At 43.7% G+C, this 18,489-nt stretch overlaps 1 protein-coding gene and 1 pseudogene across 18 annotated transcripts in view; one reads left to right on the top strand and one right to left on the bottom strand.

Moving 5' to 3' along the window:
* The window catches only part of LOC112671687 (keratin, type I cytoskeletal 18-like), a 62,804-nt pseudogene extending 59,222 nt beyond the window's left edge, over positions 1-3,582 (bottom strand).
* Positions 1-18,489, top strand: part of CSGALNACT1 (chondroitin sulfate N-acetylgalactosaminyltransferase 1) — a 327,223-nt gene that overhangs the window by 60,027 nt on the left and 248,707 nt on the right. The window lies entirely within an intron of this gene.

Raw genomic sequence — 18,489 nt, 5'->3', positions numbered from 1 at the left:
ATCTTTGTGTATGGTGAAAGAGAGTGGTCTAGTTTCATTCTTCTGCATGTGGATGTCCAATTTTCCCAGCACCATCTATTGAAGAGACTGTCTTTCTTCCAGTGGATAGTCTTTCCTCCTTTATCGAATATTAGTTGACCATAAAGTTCAGGGTCCACTTCTGGGTTCTCTGTTCTGTTCCATTGATCTATGTGTCTGTTTTTGTGCTAGTACCACACTGTCTTGATGACCACAGCTTTGTAGTACAACCTGAAATCTGGCATTGTGATGCCCCCAGCTATGGTTTTCTTTTGTAAAATTCCCCTGGCTATTCGGGGTCTTTTCTGATTCCACACAAATCTTAAGATGATTTGTTCCAACTCTCTGAAGAAAGTCCATGGTATTTAGATAGGGATTGCATAAAATGTGTAAATCCCCTGGGTAACATGGACATTTTCACAATATTACTTCTGCCAATCCATGAGCATGGGATATTTTTCCATCTCTTTGTGTCTTCCTCAATTTCTTTCAGAAGTGTTCTATAGTTTTTAGGGTATAGATCCTTTACCTCTTTGGTTAGGTTTATTCCTAGGTATCTTATGCTTTTGGGTGCAATTGTAAATGGGATTGACTCCTTAATTTCTCTTTCTTCAGTCTCATTGTTAGTGTATAGAAATGCCACTGATTTCTGGGCATTGATTTTGTATCCTGCCACGCTACCAAATTGCTGTATGAGTTCTAGCAATCTTGGGGTGGAGGCTTTTGGGTTTTCTATGTACAGTATCACGTCATCAGCGAAGAGGGAGAGTTTGACTTCTTCTTTGCCAATTTGAATGCCTTTAATGTCTTTTTGTTGTCTGATTGCTGAGGCTAGGACTTCCAGTACTATGTTGAATAGCAGTGATGAGAGTGGACATTCCTGTCTTGTTCCTGATCTTAGGGGAAAGGCTCCCAGTGTTTCCCCATTGAAAATTATATTTGCTATGGGGTTTTCGTAGATGGCTTTTAAGATGTCGAGGAATGTTCCCTCCATCCCTACACTCTGAAGAGTTTTGATCAGGAATGGATGCTGTATTTTGTCAAATGCTTTCTCTGCATCTAATGAGAGGATCATATGGTTCTTGGTTTTTCTCTTGGTGATATGATGAATCACATTGATTGTTTTATGAGTGTTGAACCAGCCTTGTGTCCCGGGGATAAATCCTACTTGGTCGTGGTGAATAATTTTCGAATGTACTGTTGGATCCTATTGGCTAGTATCTTGTTGAGAATTTTTGCATCCATGTTCATCAGGGATATTAGTCTGTAATTCTCCTTTTTGGTGGGGTCTTTGTCTGGTTTTGGAATTAAGGTGATGCTGGCCTCATAGAACGAGTTTGGAAGTACTCCAACTCTTTCTATCTTTCCAAACAGCTTTAGTAGAATAGGTATGGTTTCTTCTTTAAACATTTGATAGAATTCCCCTGGGAAGCCATCTGGCCCTGGACTCTTGTGTCTTGGGAGGTTTTTGATGACTGCTTCAATTTCCTCCCTGGTTATTGGCCTGTTCAGGTTTTCTATTTCTTCCTGTTCCAGTTTTGTTAGTTTGTGGCTTTCCAGGAATGCGTCCATTTCTTCTAGATTGCCTAATTTACTGGCGTATAGCTGTTCATAATATGTTTTTAAAATCGTTTGTATTTCCTTGGTGTTGGTAGTGATCTCTCCTTTCTCATTCATGATTTTATTAATTTGAGTCTTCTCTCTCTTCTTTTTACTAAGGCTGGCTAATGGTTTATCTATCTTATTAATTCTTTCAAAGAACCAGCTCCTGGTTTTGTTGATCTGTTCCACAGTTCTTCTGGTCTCGATTTCGTTGAGTTCTGCTCGAATCTTAATTAACTCTCTTCTTCTGCTGGGTGTAGGATCTATCTGCTGTTTTTTCTCTAGCTCCTTTATGTGTAACGTTAGCTTTTGTATTTGAGTTCTTTCCAGTTTTTGAATGGATGCTTGTATTGCAATGTATTTCCCCCTTAGGACTGCTTTTGCTGCATCCCAAAGATTTTGAACAGTTGTATCTTCATGCTCATTAGTTTCCATGAATCTTTTTAATTCTTCCTTAATTTCCTGGTTGACCCTTTCATCTGTTAGCAGGATGGTCCTTAACCTCCACGTGTTTGAGGTCCTTCCAAACTTCTTGTTGTGATTTAGTTCTAATTTCAAGGCATTATGGTCTGAGAATATGCAGGGGACGATCCCAATCTTTTGGTATTGGTTCAGACCCGATTTGTGACCCAATATGTGGTCTATTCTGGAGAAAGTTCCATGTGCACTTGAGAAGAATGTGTATTCAGTTGAGTTTGGATGTAAAGTTCTGTAGATATCTGTGAAATCCATCTGGTCCATTGTATCATTTAAAGCTCTCGTTTCTTTGGATATGTTGTGCTTAGAAGACCTATCTAGTATAGAAAGAGCTAGATTGAAGTCACCAAGTGTAAGTGTATTATTATCTAAGTACTTCTTCACTTTGGTTATTAATTGATTTAAATATTTGGCAGCTCCCACATTCGGGGCATATATATTGAGGATTGTTAAGTCCTCTTGTTGGATAGATCCTTTAAGTATGAGATAGTGTCCTTCTTCATCTCTCACTACAGTCTTCGGGGTAAATTTTAGTTTATCTCATGTAAGGATGAGCAGGCTACCCCTGCTTTCTTTTGAGGACCATTTGAATGGTAAATGGTTCTCCAACCTTTTATTTTCAGGTTGTAGGTGTCCTTCTGTCTAAAATGAGTCTCTTGTAGGCAGCAAATAGATGGGTCCTGCTTTTTTATCCAGTCTGAAACCCTGTGCCTTTTGATGGGGTCATTAAGCCCGTTCACGTTCAGTGTTACTATTGAGAGATATGAGTTTAGTGTCATCATGATATCTATTCAGTCCTTGTTTTTGTGGATCGTTCCACTGAACTTCTTCTTAAAGGGGAATTTTAAGAGTCCCCCTTAAAATTTCTTGCAGAGCTGGTTTGGAGGTCACATATTCTTTCAGTTCCTGCCTGTCTTGGAAGCTCTTTATCTCTCCTTCCATTTTGAATGAGAGCCTGGCTGGATAAAGTATTCTTGGTTCATGTTCTTCTCATTTAGGACCCCGAATATATCCTGCCAGCCCTTTCTGGCCTGCCAGGTCTCTGTGGAGAGGTCTGCTGTTACCCTAATACTCCTCCCCATAAAGGTCAGGGATTTCTTGTCTCTTGCTGCTTTAAGGATCTTCTCTTTATCTTTGGAATTTGCAAGCTTCACTATTAGATGTCGAGGTGTTGAACGGTTTTTATTGATTTTAGGGGGGGGGATCTCTCTATTTCCTGGATCTGAATGCCTGTTTCCCTTCCCAGATTAGGAAAGCTTTCAGCTATGATTTGTTCAAATACATATTCTGGCCCTCTGTCCCTTTCGGCGCCCTGGGAACCCCAGTGAAACGTAGGTTTTTCTTCCTCAGGCTGTCGTTTATTTCCCGTAATCTATCTTCATGGTCTTTTAATTGTTTGTCTCTCTTTTCCTCAGTTTCCCTCTTTGCCATCAACTTGTCTTCTATGTCACTCACTTGTTCTTCCACCTGGTTAACCCTCGGCATTAGGACTTCTAGTTTGGATTGCATCTCATTCAATTGATTTTTAATTTCTGCCTGATTAGATCTAAATTCTGCAGTCATGAAGTCTCTCAAGTCCTTTATGCTTTTTTCTAGAGCCACCAGTAGCTGTATAATAGTGCTTCTGAATTGGCTTTCTGACATTGAATTGTAATCCAGATTTTGTAATTCTGTGGGAGAGAGGACTGTTTCTGATTCTTTCTTTTGAGGTGAGGTTTTCCTTCTAGTCATGTTGCTCAGTGCTGAGTGGCCAAAAACAAGTATTGGGAAAAGGAGAAAAAGAGAGGAGAGAAAGAAGGAAAGAAAAGAGAAAAAGAAAAAAGAAAAAAAGGAAGAAAAAAAGAAAAAAGAGAAGAAAAAGAGAAAGAAAAAGAAAGAAAGAAAAAAAGGGGGTGGGAAAGAGAAAAAAAATCAAAAAGAAAAAAAAAAAAAACCACGGGGGAGTATCTTCTGATTCTGTGTACTTTAAGTCCCTTGACTTCCCCTGGAACTTGTCCGTCTAGCTGGTCTTCTGGGGGAGGGGCCTGTTGTGCTGATTTTCAGGTGTTAGCACTTGGGGGAGCTGCTCTGCCCCCTGCCTGGTGCAGGGCTCAGTGGGGGTTGTTTACCCCGTGAGGCCCCAGGAGGAACAACCGCAGTGGCGGGGCCAGCTCTGGAAACCTGGATTCAGCCCCTGCAGGAACTCTGGAGCTCTCCGTCTGCAGGGCCTGGAGGCTCCGGGGCGGGGCCGCTGATCTGCTCAGCTCTGGGCAGGAGCGTCCTTGCTGTCTTGGGCCCTCCTGGGCCCTCCGGCCTCTGCCTGTCCCGGGGGAGGCCAGATCCTGGGCTGTGTCCCGGCGCCCTGTGCTCCGGAGTCTGCGCTGTTGGATTCGAGCTCCCGGAGCCGCGCAGCCCCCTCCGCGGAGCCTCTTCCTCCGCCCGAGCCCCTCCGAGCTGCTCCCGCCCGGCAGCCCCCTCCGCAGAGCCGCCCCCGAGCCCATCCGAGCTGCTCCGGGTCCCGCCGTGCCTTGCAGCCCTTAGGGAGCTCGGCGCACTGTCCCGGGGCGCAGGTGTCTGTTAGTGTCCCAGGGAGCCCGAGGGCATCCCCGCCCTCCTGGGGTCCTGCTCTAACTCCCTTCGAGACCTTTCCGCCCGGGAAGGTTGGTGCGGCTCCTGCTTCTCCTGGACGGGGCTCTCCAGCCTGGGGACACCCGCCCCGGCCTTAGCCTGGCTCCTCGCGGGGCCCCTCCCCCTTGGAGGCCTTTTGTTTCTTTCTTTTCCCCACCGTCTTCCTACCTTGATAGAAGCGCGAACTCTTCTCACTGAAGCATTCCAGCTGTTCTCTCTTTAAATCTCAGGCCGAATTCGTAGATTTTCAGGATGATTTGAAGGTTATCTAGGTAATTTGGTGGGGACAGGTGATTTGGGGACCCTACTCTTCCGCCGTCTTGCCCCTCCTGGGTACCTAAGTTTTAAAGGAGTATGAACAATGTGTCCTGATTAACTCCTTCTGGAATCACTGCTCCTTTGCTCAATCAATTCGTGTTTCTCCTTGGGCAAGTTCCATAGCCTGTGTGCCTCAATTTCATTTTCTTCTCAGTGTAAATGTCTGTGTGGAAGGGTGGTATGGATGTTGTTGAGATTATATCCCATCCTCTGTGCCCATTCCAGCATTTTAATTGCCCTGGAAAAGCTAAAAGCAGAGTATATTACTGTTTATATTCCCATTATTCCTAGCTGTTGGTTTTCTCTTGCATCCTAATCAGAAACATGATGTTTCCAAAATGTTATGGGAGAGAGAGCCCTGGTCTTAGAACCAGAAGGCATGGAACTGAATTCCCATTTTCCCACTTTTTAGTTGAGGGAAGTTGGTTTTATCTGGAAAAAAAAAATGGCATGACAGTGGGCACCTCGTGATCCTGCTCTTTCAAATCTACCTCTTCCTGTCCCCATCCAACAACTTAGAAGCTCCCCCCCCCCGCCGCTTTATTGAGATTTTACTGACATCTAATGCATGTTATTTTAAGGTGTACAGTGTGCAAGATGATTACCACAATAAGGTCAGTGAACACTACCATCCCCTCAGATAATTACCTTTTTTATGTGTATGGTAATATTTAAGGTCTAATTTGGTAACAGCCTCCAAGCATATGATACAGTATTGTTAATTATACTCACCATGTTGCACATTGGAACCCCAGAATTTATTCATTGTGTAGCTGGGAGTTTGTGCCATTTGAGCAGTGTCTCCCCATTTCACACCACCTCTAGCCCCAGCAACCACCATTTCTGGAAGTTCAGCTCTTTTAGATTCCACATATGTGTGGGAACATATGGTATCTCTCTTTCTCTGTCTGGCTTATCTCACTTGGCACAGTGACTTCATGGTTCAACCAAGTTGAACCTCAGAGGGCAAGATTTCCTTCTTTTTTTTAATGGCTGAGTGGTATTCCATTGTAATTATACACCAGGTTTTCTTTACTCATTCATCTGTTGATGGTCACTTGGGTCATTTCTGTGTCTTGGCTATGGTGAGGAATGCTGCGATGAACATGAGAGTGCACATGTCTTTGAGACGATGTCCTCTTTTCCTTTGGGATTCTGATAGCCTTTGTGTTGCTGCCACTTACAACTTCCCAGTCATCATTCACCCACTGAAGCTCAAGCTTTCCTGAGAGCTGCTCTAATCCTCTCAGCATGGGTTACTAACTGCAAAGTCTGGAGATGTGCTGGGCCACCAGCTTCCTTGACTCTTCTGCTGTGTTTGACGATCTGTGCTAGACCACTTCGTTCTTGACCTTCCTCTTTGGTTCCTGGGACACCACTTCCCTTTGATTTTCCTTTCCCTTTAGATAGTTCTCTCTCAGTATCCTCCTTCTGATTCTCTTGACTCTCTCTGGGGTGGGGCATCACCCTCCACATATTTACTGACGACCCTTGAATCTGTATTGCCAGACCTTCTTTCCTGAATTCCAGACTCCTAGAAACGTCCCCCTCTTGAGCTCCTTACCTCCCACTCTACTCAGCCCTAGCATACTCCTCAAAGTGGCTGGGCCCACAGTGTGGTGCTTCTTGGTACCCTGTCCAGGACTGCCGGTGGCCCTCACTCTCTGATCCGCAGCCCCCCCACCCTGCTGCACTTGGCTTAGTCTCCAGATTGTCCTATCACTCTTGCTCTTCCTTCTGTCTCGCTTCTGTCTTGCCCCAGTACTCCATGCTTGGTTGTCTTGCAAGGATATGGCCAGATGCCCCCCCACCCCCACTCCCACATGAGGATCTGTTTCATGTTCTGTCTGGACCTCCCCGCCCCCACCCCCGCCCAGCCGCTGCCATTACTATTCCTCCAACTGAATTCTGCACTGGTGATCAGTCCCACCTTGTACCAAGGCCAGAGATCTAGGTGTCATTCTGCACTGCTCCTCATTCCTTTCCTGTGGGACCCCCAGCTAAGGGCTGCTAAGACTGAAATTACTTCTGCATGGCTCCCAAGTCCTCCCCTCCTCCATGCCTTCACTGTCAGTTTTCTTGTTCAGCTGTGGTCATCTCTCTTGGCTGCTATTGCCTTCACCTCATATATAGTTGCTTTCTCTCCATCCTTGCCTCCTCCTGGCCACCCTTCACTCTGCTGCTAGTTCCTGCAATGCTGATTCTCTGAGCTGCTTAAAACGTGCACATCCCCCTGCTGGGGAATCAAGGACCAGTTCCCATGAATCATGCACATAAGCACATCTCCTGCCTCTTGACCCCCTTCACTTTTGAGCTACACCAAACCACGTGGGGTTGCTTTTCATGTTTGTATTCATTTGCGTACTCTGTCTTGGCCTCTCTCTCTACTTGGTCTTCCTAGGAAAGTCCCACTCATCATTTGAGACTCAGCCCCATCATAGCCCTCTCTGTCATGATGAGAGCAGCTGACATGTGCATGTGCTTGCTGTGTGCCAGTCACTGCTCTAAATGGTCTACATGAATTTATGGAGTGCTCACAACAACCCTCTTGTGGCACTTGCAGAGTGGGTACCATTATGATCATCCTCCTTTCATAGTTGGGAAATGGAGGCACAGAGAGATTAGATGTCTCATGCAGAGTGACTCAACCAGCATCTGAAGCTGGGATCTGAAAGCAGGCAGTCTCATTCTGGACTTAGGGCCCTTAGCCCCTGGAGCAGCCCTGGCTATGTGAGGCAGAGGTGGCCATCTCCTCCTTCTGGCCTGCCCTCACCTGACTCAAATGCATCTCTAGCATGGCATTTAGTATACTGTCTTTCAAGTACACATTGGGCCTCTGGGGCTGGGGGGCAGACCTGCCTTTGAGTCATGCTCAGATTCCTTGTGTGGGGACCCCAATTCACCCCTTTATGTACCCCCATCACCCGGTGGTACATACTCATCAAAATTCTTTTGAAGAGTAACTGAAGGAGTATAACGAATATTAGTCGAATGCATGATTAGTGAGAGCTTTTTGTAAGGTGTTAAAAGGGTTGGGCAACTATGGGCAAACCTGGCCTGCTTCCTGTTTTTGCACTGCCCACAAGCTAAGAATGGTTTTTTACAGATGCATATTTGCAATCAATCTGATGATGGGGAGCACTAATTCTAAACCTCAGTTAAGGGGTAACATCCCTCCCCAAAGAATTCTGTTCTTCCTCATTGGATCTATGTTGTAGTCCACTGTTGTTACTGTCTTTTGAATTTTGTCAATGAATATGAGGAAATATGTGTGTTCTCTTATTTTGTAAGTACTTACAGAACATCTCAGTTGTGCCCCTTGGTTCACAAACCCTAAAATATTTACTCGCTTACTAAGAAAATGTGCCCCCTGCTCAAAGGGCTACTTATATAACAGTGTTACTGTTGTACTGTGACGAGGGGGATTAAAAAATGTAAAATCTGGGCAAACATGTCTGATTAGATGGGTTAAAGCTTGTGAACCCTTGGGCAGTAAGGGCTGAACAAATGTTCTCTTTCTCTTTTCTATTCCTGACCTAATCTGAGGGAACACATGGTTGGTTGGTTTGAGGGTAGATGACTTAAAAAACATGACACAAAAAAATATCTTGCTTTGCTGGGTAATCCTGGGGGGTTTGAGGGTAGGTGACTTTAAAAAACAATTCTTGGTTGGTTGGAGGGTAGGTGACTTAAAAAACATAACACAAAAAAATATCTTGCTTTGCTGGGTAATCCTGGGGGTTAGTCAGTGGTGTGCAGGGCAGACTGTATAACATTTAAGTTGGAGACAGAGTCTTTCTTACATTTTAGGGCCCCACATTCCTGATGACAGTTACCTGGACTGCAGGACATCTATTTATGAGGCCTTGGAGAAAGGTAAAACTCAGCAGGAGCCATAAGCAATCTTTTCCACACTTTTTTTTAAAAAAGACTATTTATAGGCTTATGTCTACATATATTTTTGCTACTGGTCTTAAATCTTTAAAGTCTTTAAAAATTTATATTCAAAGTGTTTTTCTGTTCATTTTTCATTTTATTAAGAAGAAACTATAAATAAAACTTAACAATGCCATCATTTTTCATTAGCTCTAATGGCTTTGTGACAAGATGAAAGCTCACATAGTGTAATGTTTGATTTTTTTCTTCCTCAAATGCTGTCAGGCTAGATCATTTAGAAATATTACAAAATCTTCTGTACTGAAGGAGAAAGCTTTTGACACCAAATTAAAAAGAACAACAACAAAACAAGGCATGTGCATTACATCATTTGAAACCTTTGTAGCTTTTGGAAGCTCTTCTAAATCACACATATTCCTTTGTCTTCCCATTGTTGTTTCTCTTATATTCACAGTCTCTGCCTCAAGCTGCATTGTAGCCTTCAAAATAATTTTAGAAATCTAAGACCCAGTGTTCTTGTTTCATCACGCTTCAAATTTACCTTGAATTAAAATCTTCATTTCTTAGGTTATTATTCTGGAGCCAGTTGTACGGTTATTTAATAGGAACATTTTGGGCCTTTGTGGGTCCAACCACATTGTTCACAAGGAAGAAAGTGAGGCCAGGAGAGAGATTAACAAATACACTCATGGTCACACGACTAGGTAGTGGCAGAGCAAAGACAAGAGCCTGGACAAGCCCCACTTGCTAAAATTTCCTACCTGAATTTTTGCCTTTTGTAAGTTTTCAGGGATGAAATCTGCCAGCAACTTGAGTGGGGAGAAATAACAAAAGTTCCAAGTTCTTTTTTCTTTTTTTTAATATATTTATTTTTTATTGGTGTTCAATTTACCAACATACAGAATAACACCCAGTGCTCATCCCGTCAGTGCCCCCCTCAGTGCCCATCACCCATTCACCCCCACCCCACCCCCTCCTCCCCTTCCACCACCCCTAGTTCGTTTCCCAGAGTTAGGAGTCTTTATGTTCTGTCTCCCTTTCTGATATTTCCCACACATTTCTTCTCCCTTCCCTTCTATTCCCTTTCACTATTATTTATATTCCCCAAATGAATGAGAACATACACTGTTTGTCCTTCTCTGATTGACTTACTTCACTCAGCATAATACCCTCCAGTTCCATCCACATTGAAGCAAATGGTGGGTATTTGTCGTTTCTAATGGCTGAGTAACATTCCATTGTATACATAAACCACATCTTCTTTATCCATTCATCTTTCCATGGACACCGAGGCTCCTTCCATAGTTTGGCTATTGTGGCCATTGCTGCTATAAACATCGGGGTGCAGGTGTCCCGGCGTTTCATTGCATCTGTATCTTTGGGGTAAATCCCCGACAGTGCAATTGCTGGGTCGTAGGGCAGGTCTATTTTTAACTCTTTGAGGAACCTCCACACAGTTTTCCAGAGTGGCTGCACCAGTTCACATTCCCACCAACAGTGTAAGAGGGTTCCCTTTTCTCCACATGCTCTCCAACATTTGTGGTTTTCTGCCTTGTTAACGTTCCCCATTCTCACTGGTGTGAGGTGGTATCTCATTGTGGTTTTGATTTGTATTTCCCTGATGGCAAGTGATGCAGAGCATTTTCTCATGTGCATGTTGGCCGTGTCTATGTCTTCCTCTGTGAGATTTCTGTTCATATCTTTTGCCCATTTCATGATTGGATTGTTTGTTTCTTTGGTGTTGAGTTTAATAAGTTCTTTATAGATCTTGGAAACTAGCCCTTTATCTGATACATCATTTGCAAGTATCTTCTCCCATTCTCTAGGTTGTCTTTTAGTTTTGTTGACTGTATCCTTTGCTGTGCAAAACTTCTTATCTTGATGAAGTCCCAATAGTTCATTTTTGCTTTTGTTTCTCTTGCCTTCGTGGATGTATCTTGCAAGAAGTTACTGTGGCTGAGTTCAAAAAGGGTGTTGCCTGTGTTCTCCTCTAGGATTTTGATGGAATCTTGTCTCACATTTAGATCTTTCATCCATTTTGAGTTTATCTTTGTGTATGGTGAAAGAGAGTGGTCTAGTTTCATTCTTCTGCATGTGGATGTCCAATTTTCCCAGCACCATCTATTGAAGAGACTGTCTTTCTTCCAGTGGATAGTCTTTCCTCCTTTATCGAATATTAGTTGACCATAAAGTTCAGGGTCCACTTCTGGGTTCTCTGTTCTGTTTCATTGATCTATGTGTCTGTTTTTGTGCTAGTACCACACTGTCTTGATGACCACAGCTTTGAAGTACAACCTGAAATCTGGCATTGTGATGCCCCCAGCTATGGTTTTCTTTTGTAAAATTCCCCTGGCTATTCGGGGTCTTTTCTGATTCCACACAAATCTTAAGATGATTTGTTCCAACTCTCTGAAGAAAGTCCATGGTATTTAGATAGGGATTGCATAAAATGTGTAAATCGCCCTGAGTAACATGGACATATTCACAATATTAATTCTTCCAATCCATGAACATGGAATATTTTTCCATCTCTTTGTGTCTTCCTCAATTTCTTTCAGAAGTGTTCTGTAGTTTTTAGCGTATAGATCCTTTACCTCTTTGGTTAGGTTTATTCCTAGGTATCTTATGCTTTTGGGTGCAATTGTAAATGGGATTGACTCCTTAATTTCTCTTTCTTCAGTCTCTTTGTTAGTGTATAGAAATGCCACTGATTTCTGGGCATTGATTTTGTATCCTGCCATACTGCCGAATTGCTGTATGAGTTCTAGCAATCTTAGGATGGAGTCTTTTGGGTTTTCTAGGTACAGTATCATGTCATCTGCGAAGAGGGAGAGTTTGGCTTCTTCTTTGCCAATTTGAATGCCTTTTATTTCTTTTTGTTGCCTGATTGCTGAGGCTGGGACTTCTAATACTATGTTGAATAGCAGTGGTGAGAGTGGACATCCTATCTTGTTCCTGATCTTAGGGGGAAGGCTCCCAGTGTTTCTCCATTAAGAATGATATTTGCTGTAAAAGTTCCAAGTTCTTATTTTTTTTAAAGATTTATTTATTTATGACAGACATAGAAAGAGAGACAGAGAGAGGCAGAGACACAGGAGGAGGGAGAAGCAGGCTCCATGCCGGGAGACCGATGTGGGACTCGATCCCGGGACTCCAGGATTGCGCCCTGGACCAAAGGCAGGCGCCAAACCGCTGAGCCACCCAGGGATCCCCCAAGTTCTTATTTTTTAAATTAAGCTATTATGAGTTAAATTATTTCCAATTCTGTAGACACTTAAAAATTGAGTCACTGGTTTCAGGAAAATAATAACAAGGTACTTTGCAAATGTACTGAATTTCACATCAATGTGACTAAAGACAGATTTTCTTGGGATTTGACATCACTGTTTGCAGTGGTAGGTGATGTTGAAGGACTAGACCCTTGGCATCTAAATTCTGAGTGCGATTGGGAATCTGAGTATGCCAGCGCTCCTCCGCCTTGGCCTCCCAGTCTCGTCAGATGGGAGGGCCCGTGGCTATTTGGCAGATGCCTCTGTGTGTCAGCTTGGCTGCACAAATTCTCAGGGACTTTTTGCATTTGTGCAGTGGATTATTTTAGAAACTAACCTGTAATTCTGTGCCTGTGTCTTCTGTTTTATTAATGGGTTTTTTCTTAAGACAGCTGCCTGCATTTGCCTAAGGGCAAAGTAGAAAGGAGTTGAGTGACTGCAGAACTCAGAATATACATGAGGGCTGTCATCACTTCCAGCCGGTTACTTAACATTTAAGGAAAGCCCTACCTTTTCTCTTTCTAGAAGATGTCAAGGACACTAACTGATTATTCCCAAAAGCCCTGGTGTAGTATGCCATACGTATGAATCCAGTGCCTGTCCCTCCAGGAAAGCCATCATGTTTGCCAGTTCGGGCTGTAATCCCGGGTCCACACCACCATGATCTTCGTTATATATGGTTATATAGGTTATCTCTATTTTTTTTTTAACTTTTTAATTTTCTGAAAAATTAATTATGAGAGTTGTGCTTTCTAAGATTTGCTATTATTAAGGATGATTCAGTTGATTTCATTTGGAATGTAAGACCTGAAATGGGGGCAGATCTCTCTACAAAACAAGAACTTATTGAGCGAGTATAGGCATTAATACTGTACTTACTCCACATATGTGGGTAGTTGCCAAAAGCATAATCATTTTCTGGAACACTGTGTTCTGACTCTAGTTTGTACATCTGTTGTATCTTTCTAGCCAAAAGGAAGTAGAGAGTTGTGAAAATATCAGAGGAGTTTGGGGCCAGTTAGATAGTTATTTCAAGTCACAAGTTTGCTTTCACCTGATTAACCTACTCCCTTAATGGTATATGGTTGCTCCTGGAAAAAAAATTAAAATATAAATATTTATTGAGAACCTCAATGTGTGTGTTAACTTTGTTACTGAGTACAAGGAGGGACAGGTGGTAAATGCCAGTAGAGACTGCCTGGCCCCTATGAGACCTGGGGTCAGATGAAGGTGAAGTCTGGGTGATCAGGGCTGGGGCTGGCATCTGGGGAGTTGCGTGGGCTGGTGTCAACACTGGTTATTTATTTATTTTTTTAACACAGGTTAATTACACATAGGTAAGAACTAAAGACCTAGACGTAAGTGAACAGGGATTCCCATGGGTAAAGGTAGTCCCAAAGAAATTCTCAGGAAGGGACCTGAGTCATTTGGGCAGACATCAGGTAAGGCATAATCCAGGCTGAAACTGTGAGAGCAGGCTGCATTCGTCACAGCCCACTCAGTCAAACAGAAGCCCTTTAATGCCAGGACTTACTTACAAAAGTCTTTGGAAGACCTGAAAGCCAAGTAGGGAATGATGGGGTTACCCAGAGATTAGCAATAGGGGGAAACCACTGTCATCCCTGAGGCTGGTGGTTGTTATCAGAGGCCAAGAGCTGGATCTACATGGAGGCTCCCAGAAGCAGCAGGGACTGTGGAGGAAGGGCCTATCTGGTGGGAGCTGGAGTGTGGAGAAGATGAAGCCACTGCCAGAGATGCCATCCAAAGCAGAGAGAGGAAAGGGAAGAAACACTCTGGCTTCTTCCTCTCTCCCATCCTCCAATCTGCTATTTAAACCTTGCTGGAGCCAGCTGGCAAGTGAGTGTGGAAAAGATAGTTTGCAGAGGAAGGGCAGGGAATGGATCAAATTACAAACAGGCACGTGAGCAGCCTGGGTCAGAGTTGGAGGGAGACTCACTGCTGGCAAGTTTTGAGCTGACAAGAGACCGTAGCCTGATAGATGCTGTTGGAGCAGCAGATCAAGTCTTCCACGAAGGCTCAGAGGGTCCAGTGTCAGGCTTGTCTGATTTTTCCAGGTTTGAGCCTGTGAGTGCTTCTTGCATGAGGTGACTGTGCTCCCTCTCTGGCCCATGGCAAGCTCGACCAGATGTGGGGCAGGTGGCCACTTTTCAGGATGCAGGCTTTCTTTGCTGGATTCTGGTGGCCATGTGCTCAGTGGCTGGCCTTTGGCCAGGGATCCCCAAACCTCTCTTTAAGTGGCTGAAGCTCTCTGGATGAGCGGTGAGGAATCATGACAGTGAGTACTAAAAGAACAAACAGTTCTGTATGAAAAGGTCCGTTCAGGTCTCTGTCCCAGATGGCCTCAGAGGCACCACTTTTCTGAGGTAGTCATATAAATCCTCAGCCATGACTTTAGGCATCTTCTGGTCTCTGTCCCCCTTCCATTCAATCATTCTTATCATCATTGTCACCATCTCCAGTGTTTTCATCACAGACTTCGAATTCCCATTGTGCTGTCCACACTGTAGTGAAGCGGTGAGTTCGTCTATTTGTAACCAGGGTTAATTATCACTTAGTGAACTATGGACGTACACCAGGCACCATGCAAAGTGCAGCAAGAACAGTTGCGTGGTGGTGCTCAAACTTCAGTGTGACTCAGAATCACCAATAGGGCTTGTTAAAATAAAATAGTTCGCCCTCCTTATGGCTTCCCATCTGTTCCTGGTATAGTGGGCCTCATGGGGTCCTGAGGATTTGCATGTCCCACTGGTTTCCAGATGCTGCCGATGCTGCTCATCCAGGAACGCACTTTGAGAATCACTGCGTCAAGGCCTTGGCTCTTCACAGAGTTATGGGCAGTCCTTGTATTCTCCATCCCACAGCCGAGGAAACGCTCATGAGGTCACATCATTAGCTGGGGCCCATGTGGCTGGGTCAGCTCTTGGTGTTCCCACTAGGCCCGATGATGCAGGCCTGGCCCATCATTAGGGCTTTCCCTGAGGCTGGTGGAACAGGGTGGGTGAGGGGGGCAGGGGGGTGGTTCCAGTAGGGGTTTGGAGCAGCAAGCCCAGATGGCTGCCACCCTCAGTGGACCAGGCCATTGACAACCTGTGAAATTTGTAATTTGGTAAGAAAGAAAGCCCTAGTGGATTTCTTTCTTAAAGTTTATTCCATGCTGAAAGTGGGTTACACCTTTTTTAAAAAAAAAATGGGCCCAGTTTGGGTTGGTTGGTGGACTTTTACCTTTTGGTACAAAATGCCCCTCCTCACTGAGACTGGCAGGGTTGTCTGAGGCCGTGAGACCTGGAAGCCCCAGGCGGTGGCATTCAGGGAGGAATCCCCCTGCAGGACCAGCTGCCCTCTCTACCAGAGTGTCCAGCCACCAGTGGGACACCTGGACTCACCACCTGCAGTAGGGGGCATTTGCTACCATGCTCAGACCTCTTACCCTTATCTCAGAGTACGGCCCATTGCCTGGCACTTTGTTTCACAGTTAAACCAAGCATCTTTTTAATAAACTCAGTCTTCCGTGTTGATGAGTACTGTGGTTGTCCCCAGTGACTTTCACAGAGTGGTTAGCTCAGATACTTCACTAGCAAACTCTGCCTAACTTCTTGAGTCGCCATTGAACAAAGTAGGCCACAGGAAAGCCTGAGGTTTGAAGGATAAAAAGGGTGAGATGGTGAGCATAACACACCACCTCCTTTCCTACTGGATTTGAATAACATATTAATTATTAATTCAGAGTATCTTTATTGTTCCATCTGCAAACTGCAAATGTGAATTCCAGCCATGTATTTTTAAACAGCTCTATTATGATCAAACAAATTAGAATATCTCAGGCACTTTATTACAAGTGGGCTTTGTTTATAAGGAAGAAGCTGTTTTATATATGGTTTCTATTTCTTCATTTCGGTAAACTGTAGCCAAAGTCTGAGTTAGGAGGAATGTGAGCTGTTTACTATTTAAGAGTTCTATATATCATACTTGCAGTAGCTTCCATCATGTTTCCTTTGTAGAAATAGTGAATTAAGACCCACAGTAGAGAAATCTATGCCCTGGGACCTGGACTAAAATAGAGGAATTGATGAATTTATAACAATATAGATAACTAATCTGGATAAAAAAGATTCAAAAACAGCTTCAGTTAGCTATATATGCAGTTAATGTTGCCTTCTGGAAAGAAAGGATGTACAAGGATATTTTCAGTTACTTTAGAAATAGATTCTGAAAGTATTCATGTATTAATTGCCTATGAATATTGAGCCATCTATTAGACAATGACTGCTTGTGACCTTTTTTTTTGAAACATGGTTTTATTCAGAATTCTGAATTCACAAATTCAGATTTAAATTTGTACCTGCAGATCTCTGGTTGTCTCTAAAGTATAATATTGTGTTTTTTATAGTGGGTTTAATACATAGAAAATTCTTAACATCTTTCTTGTAGAATTTTTAAGTAGAAGCCAGAGTCTTCTGTATCCTGTATCATCCATTATTTATTGCTGCATAGCAAACCTTCCCCCAAACATGGTGGCTCAACACAACAACAATCATTTATTGAGTCCACAAATAGGCACTTTGGGCAGAGCTTGGCATGGAAAACTTTCACAGCTGGGGCAGTTCAAGGGCAGGGGGCAGTTGGGATATGTGGGGTGGAGTGGGGAGGGGTCACAAATCCTCTTCCAAGATGGCCACTCACCTGGCTGGTGAGTTGGTGCTGGCTGTAGCCTAGGAGCTGAGCTGGGGCTGAGGGCCTGGGACCTTGGTTCCTCTTCATGGAATCACAGTGGAACCATAGTAGCTAGGTTCTAAACACGATCATCCCAAGAGAACCAGGTAGGAAGCTATGATGTCATATTTTTGGCAGCCTTGGAAGGCTCATGGCATTACTTCTGCTATGCACTACTAAGTTATCCCAAGTTGAAGGGCAGGGGACTCCTGGCTCTGCCTGTTGGAGGGTAGAATGCCAGAGGTTTGACTATGTGTTTCAAAACTGTCAGACTCTGTTAGGAAACTCTGATAGACATTTAACTGTGACTTGTCAATGGAAGATCTTGATCACTTGTTGATAGGGCGAGGATGCACTGCTACCCATAATTACATGACCTTACATGTCTGGGTCTGTTAGGTACGTGCCAAACAGTGCTCTCAGGTTTGCACGGAGGTTTTGTTGGTGGCAGACCCAGGTTTGGTTGGAGTAGTAGGGATGGAAGTCAGAGTGCAGCACCCCTGGAACAATTGGGGGAGATGACAGAGTGGACACAGGGGTGTGTATGGTGATTTCAAAGATGCTTAGCCGAGACAAAAAGAAGAGAAGGGGCCCAATAATATGAAGGTGATAGAGGTCTGAGAGAGCTTTTCTTTTCTCTTTTTCTTTTTTCAAGGTTGGAAGAATTTGTAGGGTGAAAGGAAGGAACCAATATAAAATATAAGGTGGTATTGTCTCCATTCACCAACGTGACTTAATTTGTCTTCCAGTTTTTCTTAAGTGCAGGGATCCTGGTCTATGGCCGTATACAACAGACACTTGGTAAACATTTGCCATCGAAAAAAGGAATTTCAGTTGTAGAGAAACATTGTTTATGGAGTGGCTCAGCCCCTGCAGTGACCTCTTTCCTTCCCTTTCAAGATGTGGCCCTTTGCCTGTCATTTTGTTTCACAACAGACCATGGAGATTTGAAATAGAAGTCAGTCCCCCACCTTGCTGGGTGTTGTGGCCATCCCAGGGGCCTCCAAGAGAATTCATAACTATGTCTTCTCCTCACTCCTGCCTAAAAGACCTCACTAACAAACTTTGCCTATTTTCTGGAATCACCCATTGAAGCAGAAGAGCCTATAGGAAGACCTAGGCTTCAGGAAGGCCACACTGATGACCCTAGGGGCTCAGTACAGACCTAGTCACAGTCACAGACTCATTTTCTCTCGGAGCATCCCCTGGTCCCCTGTGTTACAGGGTATGAACACCTACTTCAGAGGGATGTTGGAGTAATATCTCAAGATTGATCACGTTTGTAGAAGTGCTTCCTAAACTGTAAAAATTAACTGCAGAGCACTATATAAATGTACGAAACTGATTATTTGTAGTCCTGTAGGCCAGTATGGGTGTTTATATTTTATTAGAAACCTGACTTTTTTCTATAAGGGTTGTATAGTATCTGCTTCAGCCACTTCTCCTTTTTTTTTTTTTTTTTTGACTTAGGTAAGAAATTGGCCTGGAAGTGTCACCAATTGAAGAATTGCAATAATTTTTTGCTCACAATCTACAATTGCAATAGACGCAGTAATAAGAGTACTCTCTG

This window comes from Canis lupus, chromosome 16, assembly GCF_003254725.2.
Source record: "Canis lupus dingo isolate Sandy chromosome 16, ASM325472v2, whole genome shotgun sequence".
In the NCBI taxonomy this organism is placed as follows: Eukaryota; Metazoa; Chordata; class Mammalia; order Carnivora; family Canidae; genus Canis; species Canis lupus.
Note: the sequence above shows the minus strand (reverse complement) of the source record. Positions and strands in the feature narration are given on the sequence as shown.